The 15,933-nt window shown below is 42.8% G+C and overlaps 1 protein-coding gene across 2 annotated transcripts in view; it reads right to left on the reverse strand.

Moving 5' to 3' along the window:
* WDR6 (WD repeat domain 6) overlaps positions 1 to 15,933 on the reverse strand; it is a 370,840-nt gene that overhangs the window by 35,908 nt on the left and 318,999 nt on the right. The gene's annotated exons all lie outside the window — the stretch shown is intronic.

A 15,933-nucleotide genomic window follows, 5' to 3' on the forward strand; every position in this document is an offset into this window, starting at 1 on the left:
AACATTTTTTGAGTAGGTTTGAACATTTTTCTAGCAAGTAATGAAACAAAATTAACTACACAATAACAGAATTTCCCAAATCAAAACATTTAAACCATAAAAGGCCACCCAAACCACTCCAGAATAACATGCTAGTGTAGATGAAACAACAGATGTAAGACCATTCTTATTTTAATATTTTAAGGACATCTGTGCATAGTTTGATTGAGTGATTAAATGGCTAACTCTAGAAGGTTCACAAAACAATGAAGTATTCAATTACAAGTGGTCTATACAGCCTAGTTTAATAAGTAACAACAAAAAAAATGACAGTGCCGTTAAACTGGATTTGTACACAAAGGCTGTCATAATGGTTAAAGTGTTTACCTCACAGGCATTTTTTCACACACTTCCATCTGTAACCTGGTGCTTAGCACATAATGTTACTTTTTTTTTCAGACAGTGACAAATTAATGCGAATATTTAAAAAATGCAACGGTTCAAAAATCTCTTTATGGTTTACTGCTAGTGTTGTTAATTCCATGTTTATGTCAGATGTACATTTTCAGATCATATCTGAATCCCAAGCCAAAGTTCCACGTGCTACACTCTGTAAGCCAGTCCTCATCAGAAGCTTTTAATCCCCCATTGAACCTACCTTAACCCAAACAGCCCATTCTTTCCACCGGGAGGTGAGAGCCAGGCATTCCCAGGCTAGGCGAGAGACCTGTGACCCATTCATTCCTGCCTGGGGTGCCTTATCAGTCCATTCATTCCCCCTACGGTAAGTCAGGTTGTAGGAATGAAACAGCTTTCAGATCTGCTTGGGCAGCCTAGCCTCCCTCTTAACAGCACCGTAGACTCTCAAGACAGTTTATTAGCTCTGAAGCTACCGCCAGCCATAGGAAGGCTGCATCCTCATGCTGTCAGGGCTACATACAAACACACATGCTCACACTCCATGGAGGTAACACCAAGTGCTCTCAGACATTGTCACCCATGTGTAAAATCATAGCTACCTCCCCCTCCAGGATAAACAAGCTGACAGACACCAGTAACTCCCATCTTCCCTGTCAGCATCTACATGCACTATAGTCACTAATTAACTCAGGCTGATTAACTCTTAGTCAGTGTGACAGCCCTGTACACCACAGAGCTGGCTTTATCATCAAAAGTTTCATACTACCATGCACCTAGTCACAGAACATAGCTGCAGAACACAGTCTAGGACTAATACAGAGATTTTTAAACTATGAATTAGAGGGGGAAGATGTCACACAAACACAAAACCTGCATCTTTCTGATCACTGACAGACAAAAGAAATCCACCTATGTTAAAAAGTGTGGTATACATAAACAGTAAAGGAACTGACTAGAATTTCAAAATAATTTAAAAACAGCAGCAAATAAAACTAAATGGGTGCAATAACAGCAGTCCAGCAGCCAAAAAATATTAAACCATCATTCTATCCAAACAATTAGCTAGTTCATTTCTTCTGTAACACATTATGTGAAGCGGAGGCTACTGTGGACAAGGAGAAGAAGGCAAAGAAGCTCCCAAGTTGGAATCCCTGTAGAAGCAGTGGTTTGCAAAATAAACTCTCCTCACATCAATTTGTGTTCCAATTTACCAGCTTGAAGAAGTGTCTCTCCTTTTCAGCACTGTAGCTCCGATGTAACTGACATTGTCTTTCTATGCAAATCTGGTGATCTCACTCACAGAAACATTATGTTTTGCTTTAAGAAAGAAACACCATTGAATTTTCATGTACAAGCAATAAGAAAATGGCAACGGTGGTAGAACTCATTACTAGTCAGAGGCAGGACAGACTTGCTTAACACGACAGGATGTTACCTTCCCTACCGCTGATGACATCATCTGAGGGTGTTTTTACTTCTGCAACGTTAATGATCAGTTGTGTTGTCCATCACAAAAAATTACCAAAATCATCAAGGAAAAACATGGTGCATAGCAAATTACAATTTATGAAAGATCTGCAGCAATATTCTCTTCTTGACTTCAGCTGAGCTGGTGCAAATGTGCACTGTTCAACTGGATGGTGCAGTGGTGCAGCTGTTGCGTTGTCGCCTCACAGCAAGAGGCTCTCCTGTTCGATTCTCGGCTGGGATGCCTTCTGTGCGGAATCTGCATGTCCACCCTGCATTCATGTGGGGTTCCTCCAGGTGCTCCGGTTTCCTTCCATGTTACAAAGACATGTGTCTGGAGCGTTTCTCCCTGGGCCTCCGCTGAAAATTGGCTTTGTTCCAAGTCAGACTTTCCTGGTAAACAAAATGTTAAATAAATAAATAAATAAATCTGGTTAATTACCTTTTTTTTTTTTTTAACTTCTTTTTCATTATTGGGTAACACCAAAGCAACAATCATCTATATAATGTTTGTTCAAACTTGACTGCTTTTAGATTAAAATACCAATAGATGGGATGTGTGTGATGCAACAACTGTACAGTAATGTCTCGGGATTAAGTTGTATCCTGGGATGATACTTATTGTAGCAAATCAGCAATAATGCCTTTTAAAAATGCATACCGCTTTAACAACTGTTACTTTTTGCCCTCCTCTGCTTGAATCATTACACACCTCACAACTTTCCTCCCTGCACTTGAATCAATACACCCATTTTTACCCCTCTCTTAAACATTTCTTAAGTTTTTCTTTTACTAATTGCTCCCATCCACAGCTCTCCCCCTTGTATACCCAAGTTATAAACCTTCTAGATATACCAATTTGGAAGAGGCAGCCTAAACAAAACTAATCCTATACCATATGCTCTCTGTTATATTCTATAACAATTACCCTATACACTACTACTATCTACTCTTCTACATATTTTATAACTTACTTCATTATGTATCTTGAAGTCCTTGCAAAACTTTCTTTTCTGAAAGGTAAGAACACTAAACTTCTTTTACATTTTCCCTTCTACAGTATCAATCCATTTACTTCCTGCAAGATTTTAGAGCTACATGAACTACACAGGCTTATAACTGTTAATGTAAATACTTTACTATATAAACCTGTTTTGTAATTATGTGTTTTTTTATGAAAAATGTAACTGTTGTTTTTCAGAGAACAGTCTGAAATTCACTTGTTAACACAAATGGACTGTGATGGAGCTTTTCTCCCTAACCATCCGCTATAAATAGGGTCTGCCCAGTCAAACTTTCCTGGTCAACAAAGACAAACAAATCTTGACTGAAACTGGTGAATTTCCTGACGGAACTGGGGGAACACTCTCAATCCTCAGTCAGTGATTGAAGTGACAGAGTCTGATTTGGGGGGGGGGGCAACGTGCCTCTTCTTTCTTGATGTCTAGGCTGGAGGGTATCAGAGGACTCCTGCTATTCAGTGGTACATTTGAGGCCTAACTCTCTGCTCTAAAAAGACTCAGAGGGTGGAGCTGCCCTTATAGAAGTCTAAATGTCTAACCTTGATGGAGTTGAAATAATCCATCCCATAACCCGAAAAGCCATGCCAACCTCAACCTCAGTAACCAGATTTGCTCCTCCCATGGGACAAACAGGCAGTACCAAGGAGGGTAACCAAAAATGGAAAAGGTGGAAGGCTTCAAGGAGGGGACTGGTGCCAAAGACTCCAAGGTAGAGGTCTCTGACAACAAGGTACCATATATGACAACTCTGATAAAAGTGGCAAAGATATGGCATTGGGTAGTTGGTCCAAGGACAAACTTAGCTCTGAGAATCTTGGACTGAAGTATCCTGGATTCCTTGAGTGCCAAGCCAAAGACTAGAGTTGGCACTAAAGGAACAGACTTCAGGTCTAGGATTGGCTTCATAATCACTGCTGCCAAAACACGCACTGGGAAAATAGCTAATACAAGGGATGCTGGGTCGACTCTATCAACCCTTGATGCTGAAGGTGATGAGAGGATTCTCATCTCTATGTGTGCTGTGAGAAAGGCCTGCATCATGTGATCCAGATCTGCTTTAAATATACTTCTGTAAGACCTGAAAGCTCAGACTAGAGAGGTTGAAGCAGGATGAGTTGGAATTTGAGGCAACTCCCTCTCACGAGGTTCTGGACAACAGTTTCTTTGAGAATTTGTTTTGGAATGAGACAGTTGTGAAGCCAAAACTGGACAGCACAATGGTGTTGATGAAAAAGTTAACTTGGAGATGAAGACTGTTGCAAATCTTTGTGTCTTCTCTTTTGACAGTCTGCTCCTCTAGCCTTATGTCTCTCAGTATGCTTTTCTTTGTCAGACCTTTGTGTTTTTTTCCGCCTCTGGATTCAGGGCAATGACCTTTTGATTATTAATTTGTTTTTCCAATCTAAAATGAGCTCTGGGCCCAAAAGCCTTGCAAATGAATCAATCCGCAGATAGATGCTCCACTCCCACGCAGATCGCACAAAACTTCTGGGGGTCATGGGGTGGGATTTTACAAATTACAGTTTTGTACCTACCATAAATGTAGATGTTCGAGTGTTCACACTGCTGCAGTCATCACACTTGGGTTATCCTGCTGTCAGGCGGTCCCGCAGTCGGCCGGAGTTCCAAAGTCTTGGTCCGGCATTGGTTGCTGTCGCTTCTTCCCTGACATCAGTGTGCCAGGGGTATATAATAAGCATCTGACACCATTTTCTTCAGTTTTTCTTGCCCCAGATGTCAGATGCCCCCAAGTAGGTAGGCAATACATATTGCTAATCAAAAATATACATATAAAATAAAAACAATACCTTCAGTTACCAGCAAATACACCCCAAAGGTTGTATAGGATAGAAAGGTATAGATAAGTCCAGTTAGTTCAGAGGGGATGAAGGGAGGGTAACCTGGACTGCAGCAGTGTGAACACTCGAACATCTACATTTATGGTAGGTACAAAACTGTACTATGTTCATCGTGTTACACTGCTGCAGTCATCACACTTGGGTAGAATCCCAAAGCTAAGGTTGGGTGGCTGGTCTATAAAGAGATAGGATTGGCTATGAGGCCCTGCAGAACTGAAGTGGTGAATCCTGCTCTGGATTTAGAGTAAAGAGGCAGGTGGTAATGCTTGGTAAAGGTGTGCACTGAACTCCAAGTTGCAGCCTCCAAAATTTCCTTGGTAAGTACTCCTCTGAGAAAGGCTGTTGAAGTGGTTGTTGCCCTGGTGGAATGTGGCCTAATGTTATTAGGGACTGATTTTCCATGCTGTGTGTAGCAGTACTGAATACAGTGTCCTATCCATTTTGATATAGTCTGCTTTGAGATAGCCTTGCCCTGTGATCCTGCAGCATATGCTACAAAGAGTTGTTCAGTTTTCCTGAAAGCTTTTGTTTTGTCCAAGTAGAAGTGTAGCTGCCTGTGTATGTCCAAAGAATGCAGAAGTTTCTCCCCTTTATTCTTGGGGTTTGGATAAAAAGTTGGCAAATGGATGGTTTGCTTAAGAGCCGCACTAGATACCACCTTTGGCATAAAGGTAGGGTTTGTCCTTAAAGATACCCTGTCCTGATGAAAAATTATAAAAGGTTCCACTGCCATTAATGCCTGTAGCTCTGAGACTCTTCGTGCAGAAGTTACTGCCAGGAGCAGAGCTTTTTTCCATGATAAAACATTTAGCTCGGCTGTATTGGCTGGCTCAAAAGGTGGTAGGGTCAGTTTTTCCAAAACGAAATTGAGGTCCCAAGTTGGTGTTGGTGCTCTCCGGGGCAGTCTTATGTTTTTAGCCCCTCTGAGGTACTGCTTTAGCAAGGGATGAGAGAATAAAGGAGGATCTGTGGTGTAATGTGCTGAAATGGCAGTGGCGTGGATCTTAATTGATGAAAAGGATAGGCCTCTGTCCAGCATCTCAGTTAAGTATTGTAAAATCTGAGGAATGTTTGGAACAAGAGGGTCAAGGCTTCTAGCCTAGTTCCAGGCGCAGAATCTCTTCCATTTTTCTGAGTAAGCTTTCCTGGTGCTAGGCCTCCTGGCCTCCAAAATGACATCCATAACAGCTTTAGAGAGAGGTGTTGCCTGTTTGACTAAAGTATCTGCCATGCGGCCAGGTTTAGGGTTTTGAGCTGACCGTGCAGGATCTGATTGTTTTGTTGAGTCAGAAGATGTGGAATTTGGGGCAAAATCCATGGTGGGCCCTGAGCCAAGTTCCGTAAGATAGGGTACCAGTGCTGGCGTGGCCAGTCTGGAACAATCAGGATCATCTGTGGTTTTTCTTGTCTGGCTTTTAGGAGTACTTTTGAAAGGAGAGACAGTGGAGGGAAGGCATAAACTTTTAGGTTTTTCCAGCTGAACAGAAGAGCATCCACTTTCCATGCTTGTTTATGATAAGTCCTTGTGCAGAATTTTTGTAGTTGGCAATTCAGTGGGGAGGCAAAAAGATCCATGTCTGGGCATCCCCATTTTTGCGTTATCATGCTGAAGATTTGTGGATACAATTTCCATTCGTGAGGGTCCATGATATTTCTGCTTAGGTCGTCTGCCAGAGTATTTTTCTTTCCTGGCAGGAATTGTGCTTGCAGGTGAACTTGGTACGTTAGAGCTGTGTTTCACAAGGTCATGGCTTGCCTGCATAGGGGATAAGAATGAGTGCCCCCTTGCTTGTTTATGTACCACATTACTGTGGTGTTGTCTGTCTTTAGTAATAGTTGTCCTGGATGCAGAAGGTCCTTGAAAGCTGTTAGGACATTTTGAACAGCCAACATCTCTTTTTGATTGATGTGAAGATGCATTTGGTCTGTGGTCCACTTGCCCTGAATTCATTTTCCTGCCATGTGTGCTCCCTAGGTGTAATCCGAAGCATCGGTTGTTAGAGTTTGCCTGGCTGTGGGTTGGGTAAAAGGCTGACCCTTGTTTAGGTGACATGCCTGTGCCCACCATCGAAACACCTGTTGTAGGCAGGGAATCACTGGTATTACTGCTTCTAAACTGTGAGAGTGTTGAGTAATCTGAAGCATCTATTGTTAGAGTTTGCCTGGCTGTGGGTTGGGTAAAAGGCTGACCCTTGTTTAGGTGACATGCATGTGCCCACCATCGAAACTCCTGTTGTAGGCAGGGAATCATTGGTATTACTGCTTCTAAACTGTGAGAGTGTTGAGTCCAAACACTTTTTAGGTACCATTGTAATTTCCTCATATGCAGTCTGGCATATGGTATTAGTAGTATGCAGGATGCCATGAATCCCAGGGCCTGCAGAATTTTTCTTGCAGGGAGATGGGACTTTTTTGCCAGTAATTGAAAATATTGAGTTAGTTGAACTTGTTTGTCTGGCGTGAGGTAAGCCATCTGGGCCATTGTATTTAAGCTGGCACCCAGGAATGTAATCTGTTGATAGGGCACTAGTTTTAACTTCTTTTCGTTTACTGTGTACCCTAGAGAAATTAGCAACTTTTTCACAAATGCCAGATGCTATAGAAGAATTTCCCTTGTCTCTGCTTGAATGAGGCAGTCGTCCAGGTATGTATATATTTGAATTCCTTTTTGTCTGCAAAATGCAATTACTGGTGCCAGGCACTTTGTAAAGACCCTGGGTGCAGTAGATAAGCCAAAGGGCAGTGCAGAGAATTGGTAGTGCATTGTACCAGCTTTGAATATGAGGTATCTTCTGCAATTTTGTCTGATAGGGACATGCATGTATGTCTCTTTGAGGTCCAGAGTAACAAGCCAAGCCTTCTTGCCCAGCATGGGTAGAAGCTGCTGTAATGTCAACATTTTGAATTTCGGAATATCCAGGTAAGTATTCAGAATTGAAAGGTCTAGTATGGGCCTCCAGGCTTTGTCCTTTCTGGGGACTAGGAAGAGTCTTGAGTAAAATCCTTGTCCTTGTTCCTGTTGTGGTACTTTTTGAATAGCTCTCATGTCCATGAGGGCTGAAATTTGTTTTTGTGCCTCTTCCCATTGATTTTGTGGCAGGTCTGGCATTCCTTTTAGCTTTGGTAAAGTTTGAAAGTGGAGTCTGTAACCTTGAGACACAATATTCAGAACCCATTTGTCTTGGGTGATTGTTTGCCTGTTTTGAGAAAAAAGTGCTAGTTTTCCCCCTAAGGGGGCTTCCAAAAGGGACGTGCTTGGCGTACGAAGAGGAAAGTCATTGTGACTGTTTCCTGTAAGGTTGAGACTTGTCCTCACCTTCTTTTGGGGTTGTGGTGCCCCACTGTCGTTGTCTGTTTGAGCCTTGGGGTTGAGATCTGCCTCTTGGGCGTCTGTATCTGCCTCTCTGTGGCCTGTCTGACACTGGAAAGGACCAATTCTTTGTTGGCCAATTTCTGCTAAACCGAGGTGCTGTACCTGTAAGAAATCCTAGACTGTTTGCATAGATTTAGCTTTGTCCTCCATTTTCTTTAACACCTCTTCTGCCTTAACATCAAACAATGTATCATGCTGTAAAGGAGCATCCAATAATTTTGCCTTAACATGATCAGGGAAACTCTGTTCTTTTAACCAAGCATGTCTTCGAATAACAGAACCTGTAACTGCGGCTCTACAAGAGGCCTCTAAAGAATCAAAACCACATTGCAGAGTATGTTTTCCCACCTGTACAACTGCATGCAATAAATCCTGCATTTATTTACAGTCAGGAGCTTCTGAGCTTGCAAGCATTTTCTGTTTTAACTGAGCCATTAAATATTGTTGGTACTTAAGCATGTGAAACTGGCAATTTAAAGCTCTAACTGCTAAAGTTGCAGACGTGTACACTTTCTTCCCCCATCTATCCAAAGCTCTGGAATCTCTGTCAGAGGGTACTGGAGTTTTTACAATGGAAGCCTTAACCCATTTTGGACCCTGGAAAATAGTTTCTGGATCAGCAGAAGGGTTTTTGCAAAGAAACTTGTGAGAGTCAGGGACTCTATAATACCTACCTGGCTTGGCTGGAGCAGGGGACAAAGAGTCAGGAGATAAGCTGGATTCAGAGAACACATCATCCACAATATCTAGCACAGGCGGAATAGCCAGGGGCCTGTGCTGAGGCAATAAGAGGAAATCCCTGAGCCTTTTTTTGGATTATGAGTAATCCTGACTTTCCCAATGGAAATGCTCCCTCATGGTATGTAAAGTTTCCCCAAAAGAATAATTCTCAGGAGGAGAGGCTGAAGGGATAGATTCTTCAGCATCGGAGTCCTCATAGGGGGCAGAGAGTATCCCTGGTCTGAAGAGGAATCAGAGGAAATGGAAACCTGATCAGAGGAGTCATAGTCTGTATCCTGCCTAGGCCTTTTCTCATGAGGGGGATGAGAACCCCTGATTAGAGTAATGAGGTCTTCGGCCATTTTAAGCATCTGTTTCTTAGGCATGGAGGACTGTCCAGGAGAATGCTGTACTTGTTTCTTTGTCTTTAATGGTACCTTTGCCTTGGCTGTTGTTTTAATGGTAAGTTGTGAAGGTCTGAAAATACCCTTAGAAGCTGATGCCTGCTCAGCAGATCCGGACCCATCTGAGGGATTTGTTTCCGTAGGCCCAATACCTTGAGTTTCCAGAGGCCTAGATGTCTCCACGTGGGAGTCGGAAGCGGCCTGTGGCTCTGAGGTAGCAGGTGTCAGGGGCTGCGAAAGTGCCTCACTGAGAACCGGCGACTGGTTTAGAAGAGGTTTTGTCGTCGGTTTTGGACCTCGGATGCCTGTCTTTATCCTTGTCTTTGTGTTTTTTCGGTATTGATGTAGTCGGCTGATCCGACGGCATAGTATAATTGAACCTTCGGCCAAAGTAGTGTAAAGCAAAATCAAAACGTCTTTTTATAGTACGTTTGTTAAATCTAGCACAAAACCGACAGCTAGTGATGTCATGATCAGGGCCTAGACATGGAATACAGTAAGAGTGGAAGTCCTTATGAGGTATTTGCTTCCCACAAGAAATACAATTATTAACTTTTTCTGACATCGGTCTGAGGCAAGAAAAAGGTTTCCCCAATGGGGTACTTAGCTTTATTGAAGACTTCGGATCTGAAATTCGACTTTGAAAATCTCAGGAGTCGGCCGACCGGCACTTGCGAACTGCTTCTGCTTCGGGCACCGCGCGGCAAGAAAGACTGAAGAAAATGGTGTCAGATGCTTATCATATACCCCTGGCACACTGACGTCAGGGAAGAAGTGACAGCAACCGACGTCAGACCAAGACTTTGGAACTCTGGCCGACTGTGGGACAGCCTGTCGGCAGGATAACCCAACTGTGATGACTGCAGCAGTGTAACACGATGAACAACCACACTTCTGGCACTTTTAAAAAGCTTTACTTTCCGTTTATGTCCATAACATAAACACTTCACATACACACCACAAACACAGTCAAATACAGAACAATTTTTTTTTAAACTAATAGTAAAACAATAGGACTACAGTCAAACTACCCAAGTAGTTAATTAGGAAAAAACAAAACAGCAACAACAACTTTCAAATATAATTATCTAACTTTATTTTTAAACAGCTAACAGCGGAGACTGCAGTAACCTTGCATTGCAAAGAAAGGGAAACGAACTAAGCAGAAAACATTCCATAGCTAGAAAAAAATTGGGGTTTGAGAATTCTATGGTCACAGAAGTTACAAAATGTGAAATGTTAAACAGCAGAATAGAAAAATGTGAGGAGGAACACTTAACTTTTGCAGAGTATGAAAATCCATGTCTGATCACAATGGCTGCAAATGAAATGAAGCATCTTCACATACTAAGACATAATGAGAAAAAAATTCTTAAAGGAGCTCAAAACTGGAGGACTATTTTTAAAGGTTTGGAGTAGACAAGCAGCTTGAGGACCCATAAGTCGACTCAGGATATAATGAATAGGATAAATAGTAATAACTAAAGGAATCAAACCCAGGAATATGGGATGAAGCTCATTAAAAGTGCACAGCCTTAACACTCTGGGCTAAACTACCAAACCTAAAGTCTGACAAGAGATGTTTCTCTTTCTCTCTGTCCACTAACTTAAAGCCATGATGGTATCTTATCCATCAATATTTTTACTCAGGGGTTGAGAAATAAAAGGCCAGCAACTAGTGCTCAACTTCTGGAGGATGACATGATAACATGCAACAAGGCCCATGATAATGCTGCTGACAATGCTAAACAGCCAGCCCTGTATAATCCTACATGCTGACAAATTTATACTTACTTACCAAGATGTTTTCTAAATAAACAGGTGCCAAAGTCTGTATTAACTGCAATGTCGCAGCATGTGCCAAGTTTAATTTTCCAGTGGATATGTATTAACTTTTGACTGGATATAGAAAAAGTACAGTTGTGTACACTTACCATAAATGTAGATGTTCGAGTGTATTCACTGTTGCAGTCATTACATTTGGGTTATCTGCTTGTAGTAGCCCTCAGTCAGCCTGATTAACAAAGTCTTGGGTCCTGCGTCGGTTGCTGTCCCTTCTTCCATTACATCAGGTCGTCAGGGGTATAAAACATGCAGCCGACGACATTACATCAGTTTTTATTGCCCCAGATGTCAGGTGCCCCCTAATGGGAAGCAATTAAATATATAATACAAGGATATACCTCCAACATAAAAGCAAATATACCAAAACGCTTTTTGAGAAGTGAGAGTAGAGGTATAGCCAAAAGAAGAAAGGGGGCTGGAGGGAGGATAACCAGGACTGCAACAGTGAATACACTAGAACATCTACATTTATGGTAAGTGCACACAACTATACTATGTTCTTCATGTTTCACTGTTGCAGTCATTACATTTGGGTAGATTCCCAAAGTTAAGGTTGGGGGGAGGAATTTAAATAGAATTAGGACCAGCTATAAGGCCCTGCAAGTCTGCAGTGGCAAAACCAGCTCTGGATTTAGAGAAAATTGGCAAATGATAATGCTTGGTGAAAGTATGTACAGAACTCCAGGTAGCAGCTTCTAGGATGTCCCTTGTAGGGACGCCCCTGAGAAAGGCTGTAGAGGTAGATGCAGCCCTGGTTGAATGAGGTCTGATGCCCTGTGGGATAAGTTTTCCATGGTGCTTGTAGCAGAAATGAATGCAGTGGCTTATCCATTTTGAAATGGTTTGCTTTGAAATAGCTTTCCCCTCTGTCCCTGCAGCAAATGCCACCAGCAGTTGTTCAGATTTCCTTTGAGGTTTAATCCTGTCCAAGTAGAATCTAAGTTGTCTGTGCACATCTAAGGCGTGCAGTATCCGTTCCCCTTTGTTCTGTGGGTTAGGAAAGAAGGTAGGCAAACGAATGGACTGATTAAGAGCCACACTGGATACCACCTTAGGCATGAAGGAGGGATTTGTTCTGAGGGACACCCTTTGTCCACATGAAAGATGATGAAAGGCTCCACTGCCATAAGGGCCTGTAACTCAGATACCCTTCTTGCAGAAGTGATTGCTAAAAGGAAAGCTGTTTTCCAGGAAAGGAATTTTAAATCTGCAGTAGCAGCTGGATCGAAAGGAGGAAGAGTGAGTTTCTCCAAGACAAAGTTAAGGTCCCAGGCTGGAGTTGGAGCTCTCCTCGGTGGCCTTAAATTTTTGGCCCCTCTTCGGAACTGCTTGAGCAGTGGGTGAGAGAAAGGGGAGGGCTCTGTGCTATAATGAGCTGAAATGGCTGAGGCATGAATTTTGATGGAGGGAAAGGACAGGCCCTTATGAAGCATCTCAGTCAAATATTGTAGAATCTGAGGTAAATTGGGCACTGCTGCGCTCATCCCTTGAGATTGGTTCCTGGTACAAAATATTTTCCATTTTGCAGCATAAGATTTTCTAGTACTAGGCCTCCTAGACTCTAAAATTATATCCATCACTGATTTACTGAGCGGTGGTAAAGGAGAGATTATGTAATTAGCCAGGCTGCTAGATTCAGGGTTTGCAGCTGAGGGTGCAGAATCTGGTTGTTCTCTGCTGAGACAACAGGGAAGGAGTCTGAGGCAGGTGCCATGGGGCCAAGCGTGACACACTGCGCAGGAGGGAGTACCAGTGTTGGTGTGGCCAGTCTGGTTCAATTAAAATCGTCCTTGGCTTGTCCTGTTTGATCTTTGGTAGTACCTTGGAGAGCAGAGGCAGAGGAGGAAAGGCATAAACTGATAGGTTTTTCCAGCTGAAGGATAGAGCATCCCCTTTTCCAGCTGAAGGATAGAGCATCCACTTTCCAAGCTAGTTTGTAGGGAGTCCTTGTGCAAAATTTGTCAAATTGATGGTTCTGGGGGGAGGCAAACAGGTCTATATCTGGGCTTCCCCATTTGCTTGTCAACATGTTGAAAATCCTTCGTTCCAGTTTCCACTCGTGTAGATCCATAAGGTTTCTGCTTAGTCCATCTGCCAGTATATTTAGTTTTCCTGGCAGGAATTGAGCTTGTAGAGTCACTTGGTAGCTCAAGGCTGTGTTCCACAATGCCATGGCTAGTCTGCAGAGGGGATAAGAGTGTGTACCCCCCTGCTTGTTTATGTACCACATGACTGTGGTGTTGTCTGTCTTTACCATTAGTTGTCCTGGAAGAATGTGGTCCTTGAAGGCTGTCAGAGCATTCTGTACAGCTAACATTTCCTTTTGATTTATGTGTAGGTGCATTTGACTTGTGTTCCATTTGCCCTGAATGCACTTCCCTGCCAGGTGAGCCCCCCATGCATACTCTGATGTGTCTGTTGTTAAGGTTTGGCTGGCAGGGGGTAGTGTGAATGGTAGTCCCTTGTTCTGGTGGCAGGCCTCTGCCCACCAAAGGAACTCTAGGCGTAGACAAGGTATGATAGGAATCATCGCCTACAGATCCTATGAATGTTGACATCATAAACTTTTGAGATACCATTGCAGTTTCCTCATATGAAGCCTTGCATATGGAATTAGAAGAATGCAGGAGGTCATGAACCCCATGGCCTTCAATATTTGCCTTGCAGATAATTGGGTTTTTGTGGTACTTGTTTGAAGTAGGTTGTCAAATAAGTCAATTTCTCTGGCGCGAGGAAAGCCAACTAGGAAGTTGTATTCAAGCATGCTCCCAGGAATATAATTTGTTGACAGGGTACCAGGTGTGATTTCTTTTCATTTATGGTGTACCCCAGACAAGTCAGTACCTTTTGAACAAAGGCCACATGATTCAAAAGTATGTCCTGGCTTTCTGCCTGAATTAGACAATCATCCAGGTATGGATATATTTGAATATTTCTTTGCCTGCAGAATGCAATGACTGAAGCTAGGCACTTTGTGAATACCCTGGGTGCAGTAGATGAGCCAAAGGGCAGAGCAGAGAACTGATAGTCCATGTCGCCTACTTTGAAGCTTAGGTATCTTCTGCAAGACTCCCTGATAGGGATGTGCAGGTATGCCTCTTTTAAGTCTAGTGTTGCCAACCATGCATCTTTGCCTAGCATAGGAAGCAGCTGGTGAAGAGTCAGCACCTTGAATTTTGGAATCACCAGAAAGGTATTTAGAGTAGAAAGGGCCAGGATAGGATGCCATGTATTGCCTTTTCCGGGTACCAGAAAAAGTCTCGAATAGAAACCTTGTCCCTTTTCCTCTTCTGGTACCAACTGAATAGCCCCCATGCTTAACAGAGAGAGTACTTGATTTTGGGCCTCTGCCCACTGATTTGGGGGTTGATCTGGCCACCCGCTTGGTGTTGGTAAGGTGTGGAAGTGAAATCTGTATCCTTGGGACACTATATTTAAAACTCATTTGTCCTGGGTAATGAGTTCCCAGGTTTTGGCCTGCAGACCAATCTTTCTGCCTAAAGGAGCATTCAGCTGGGAAGTGCTTGGAAGTTTTAAAAGCAAGTCATTGAGACAGTTTTCCATAGGGGGGAGTCTTACTACTCCTTGATTTGGGTGTGGAACCCCCCCCCCCACTGCATAGTCTTGTGCATCCCCTGGGACTGAAACCTGGGGTTTCTGCTGTGTCTGGGTTTGGCTTGAGAAGACCTGGAAGGGGCTGGAAAGGACCAATTCTTAGAGGGCCAATGCCTACTAAATCTAGGAGGCTGAACTTGTAAGAAATCTTTAACAGCTTGCATAGATTTAGCTTTATCTTCCATCTTTTTAAGAACTTCCTCAGCCTTGTTACCAAACAGGCAGTCCTGATTTAAGGGAGCATCCAACAATTTAGCTTTAAGATGATCAGGCAAAGATTGCTCCTTAAGCCAAGCATGCCTTCTGAGCACAGACCCAGTAACAGCAGCCCTGCAAGAGGCCTCTAATGAATCAAATCCACATTGTAAAGTATATTTTCCAACCTGTTCAGCAGAATGCATTAAATCTTGTAATTCTTTATTTTCCACACAGTCAGGAATCAACATAATTTTCTGTTTAAGCAGTCCAATAACATGTTGCTGATACCTTAACATATAAAACTGGCAGTTTAAAGCCCTAATGGCCAAGGTTGCAGAAGTGTAAACCTTCTTACCCCATCTATTCAGCGCCCTGGAGTCTCTATCAGAAGGTGTAGGATTTTTAGCAGTAGAAGCCTTAATGCCCTTGGGTCCCTGTGAAATAGTCTCTGGATCCACAATAGGATTTTTAAAAAGGAATTTGTGTGAATCAGGAACCCTGTAATATCTGTCAGATTTTTTCTGCAGGAGGCAAAGAATCAGGGGCCAAACTAGATTCCGGAAAAGCATCATCAACAATGTCTAGTACAGGAGGAATAGCTAAAGGTGTATGCTGAGGCAGGAGTAAGAAATCCGTAAGCCTCTTTTTTGAATCAGAAAAATCCTGGCTTTCCCAGTGGAAATGCTCCCTTAGAGTATGTAAGGTTTCACCAAAAGAAAAATCCTCTGGAGGGGAAGCAGAGGGAATAGAGTCCTCTGCATCAGAATCCTCATAAGTAGATAAGGGCAAATCCAGATCATCAGAAAAACCAGAATCCTGGTCAGAAGATTCATAAACAACTTCAGTCCTAGGTCTCTTAGAAGGGGGAAGTTGGCTTCCCCTGATTAGAGTTATAAGATCTTCAGCCATTCTTATCATTTGTTTTTTTAGGCATAGAGGCCTGAGCATGCGGCCTAGGTGTCGTTTTGTTTAGGCATGGTTCGAGATTTAGGCCTAAATGAAGAAGGAGGTGTCAGATAATATGCAAGCCC

Source organism: Protopterus annectens, chromosome 7.part1 (genome assembly GCF_019279795.1).
Source record: "Protopterus annectens isolate FY-2018-M chromosome 7.part1, PAN1.0, whole genome shotgun sequence".
Classification (NCBI taxonomy): Eukaryota; Metazoa; Chordata; order Ceratodontiformes; family Protopteridae; genus Protopterus; species Protopterus annectens.